Source organism: Octopus bimaculoides, chromosome 7 (genome assembly GCF_001194135.2).
Source record: "Octopus bimaculoides isolate UCB-OBI-ISO-001 chromosome 7, ASM119413v2, whole genome shotgun sequence".
Taxonomy (NCBI): domain Eukaryota; kingdom Metazoa; phylum Mollusca; class Cephalopoda; order Octopoda; family Octopodidae; genus Octopus; species Octopus bimaculoides.
The window spans coordinates 14435552-14439054 of NC_068987.1; positions in this window are offsets into that span (position 1 = coordinate 14435552).

Consider the following 3503-nt stretch of genomic DNA (forward strand, 5'->3'; position numbering starts at 1 on the left):
AGAGAGAGAGAGAGAGAGAGAGAAAGAGAAAGAAACGTATACTTGTATTTCGGACGAGTGAGAAAGCATAATGCATTAAGTGGAGTTTAAGTATTTTTTAAATAATAGAAGCTGAAAACCTCTTCACGTTATTACTTCATTTTTCTTTTGGGGTTTCCACTTAAAGTACACGATTGGTATTTTGTTGCAACTGTATGTGGGGAATAAAATATAAGATACAAAATACAAATTGGAAGATGTATCGATGCATGGGGAATTTGAAAATATATACGAAAAATATTCGGGAACGTTTGTAGTTTAAACACTAGAAATTAGGTGGTATAAAAATAAATATGTATATTATACGGATGGATAGAAGGGTAAAAATAGAAATGCTTTCATATTATATATGTTTCGGCAAAAATGATCTACTACTGTTAGATTTGCTTAGATATAATAAACTTAAATCATCCCGTATATGAAGGGCTATCGACTAAATAGCTTTAGAATAATGTGATCCTAATAATCCTAATATATGAAAAAAAATTAGGTCGTGGCTGTGTGGTAAGAAACCTGCTTCCCAAACACATGTTTCCGGGTTCAGTCCCAGTGCGTGGCACCTTGGACATGTGTCTTCTGCTATAGCCTCGGGCTGACCAAAGCCTTGTGAGTGGATTTGATAGACGGAAACTGAACGGAGCCCGTCATATATATGTATGCATATGTTTGTGTGTCTGTGTTTGTCCCCCCACCATCGCTTGACAACCGAAGTTGGTGTATTTATGTGCCCGGAACTTAGTGGTTCGGCAAAAAGTGTCTGATAGAATAAATACTAGGCTTACAAAGAATAAGCCCTGGGGCCGATTTCTTCGACTAAAGACGGTGAACCAGCATAGCCACAGTCAAATGACTGAAACGAGTTAAAAAAATAGTAATAGAATTTGTAGAATATAGGCGCAGGCGTGGCTCTGTGGTAAGAAGCTCGCGTTCCAGCCACATAGTTCCGGGTTCAGTCCCACTGCGTGGCACTTTAAGCAAGTATCTTCTACTATAGCCTCGGACCGACCAAAGCCTTGTGAGTGAATTTGGTAGACGGAATCGGAAAGAAGCCCGTCGTATATATATATATATATATATATATATGTATATGTTTGTGTGTCTGTGTTTGTCACCCCCACCATCGTTTGACAACCGAAGTTGGTGTGTTTACGTTCCCGTATCTTAGCGGTTCGGCGAAAGAGCCCGATAGAATAAGTACTAGGCTTACAAAGAATAAGTCCTGGCGTCGATTCTTTCGAATAAAGGCGTGCTCTAGCATGGCCGCAATCAGATGACTGAAACAAGTAAAAGAATAAAAGAATAATTATTTCCAATAGATCTTTACTTCCAGTAGATGGAGAATCATTGACCCGTACAGCATGTGCAATAATATAACGATGCATTAAAAAAGAGCGGCTTTGAGCATGAAATAACACATGGAATCAAAATTATGCACATACAGAAGCAAGAAAATAAATAAATATTTTCAGACTATCAACTAGCTTAAATGTTCCGTCTAACATTATGAAATCTTTCCCAAATTTACTGAAAAAAAAAAGAAAAAAAAAAAAAGAAAATCCTTAAATGGTAGTGCTCTTGGTAATATCTTCTTCACTATTATTGTTTTTGTCCCTATTGCTTTCTGCTTCCTTTTTGATTATGGTGTCGATTGATTCGTTCGACGTATTGACGTCATCTTCAGCCATTTTTTTCCCTGCAGGTTATCGATATTATCGTCTTTTCCACTTTATATTGCATTACTTTGAATCTTGTTTGTTTGTTGTTGTTGCTTTTACCGAAGCCGTTTTCTACTTCATCTGTATTGCGCCATGGCATCAGTAGTATTGTTAGAGTTAATACCTGTATATTTATTTTTATATTTCTCCGCGACGTCTAACGAAAATACTTTGACAAGCAAAATTTTCAAGGCAGACGACAGTTTTGGTGTTATTGTTACCACTGCTCCTCCGTTTCAAAAGCCAAGTTATTTACATTTTACGTAAAATGTCCACTCAATGCACACAATTTGGGTAAATAACTTTGCTTAACCTAATTAAGTGAAGACTCTAAAAGACTTTAAATCCTTTCCCCATTCTCGAGAATGTCAATGATTTCAACAAAGACATTTATGAAAGACGGTATAAAACTTACGGTGTGTTGCAGAACTTATTGAACCAATGATGAAAAACGGAGTAGCACCAAAGTACCGATAATGCAACGATGGGATAGAAATAGTGGACCACCTAATCACCGGGTGTAAGGTTTTAGTACCTGTAAAGTATAAATCAAGACATGACAGAGTTGGCTAATATCTACACTGGATAATATGTCAGCATTAGAAGATCAAAACTGCTGACAAATGGTACAATCACCACCCTAGAGGCTGTAACTGAGGGAGAAAATGTAACGATTCCTTGGGACTTTCCAGTATGTACAGACCAGACCGTTAAAGCTAATAAACCAGATATTGTTGTGAAAGACAAAAACAATAAAGTCTGTTTATTGATTGACATGCCCATAATGTCTCAGCAAAAGAATTTGATAAGCTTAGAAAATATAAAGATTTGCTAATCGAAATCGAACAGATGTACCAGTGATTATAGGAGCACTTAGAATGAACAAAAAAGGAATTAAAATTATTTGAGAATGATCTCTGGCTTACCATCCACGCAAGAAATGCAAAAGATTATCTTAATTGGTACGTCGCACGTACTGAGAATAGTATTGTCACTGAATTTTCTTTAATTTTTTTCCTTTTATTTTCTTTGTTTACATTTTTTCATTGTTACTTTTTCCTTTTTCTCTCTGTCTCTTTTCCCTTTTTTCTCTATCACATGACTTTGTAAATGAACAATCTGGTGTGTTTATTTTAATGACCTAACAATGTATACAGTGAGTTTCTCTGCCGTAGGTCCCAGGAAGACACTCGGCAAGAAATGGAAACAGAATTAAAAGAAGATAATAATAATAATAATAATAATAATATATAATATAGTAATATTATAAACCTAGCAAGGCGGCGAGCTGGCAGAAACGTTAGCGGGCCGGGCGAAATGCTTAACAGTATTTCGTCTGTCTTTACGTTCTGAGTTCAAATTCCACCGAGGTCGACTTTGCCTTTTATCCTTTCGGGGTCGATAAATTAAGTACCAGTTACGCACTGGGGTTGAAGTAATCGACTGAATCCCTTTGTCTCTCCTTTTTTGTCCCCTCTATGTTTAGCCCCCTGTGGACAATAAGGAGATTAATATTATATATTTAGTAAGGCGGCGAGCTGGCAGAAACGTTAACATACACAAACACACACACATGTATACACAGACATACAAATGACAAGACACACACATATTCATAACGTATATATATATATACACCCACGCATGTATACATACATACATACTAAAAACACCACAGTAATCTAGTTTTAACATTTTTATAAAATTTTTTCCCATTATTTTAGTTTGGGTTTCTTGTATTTCGATAAA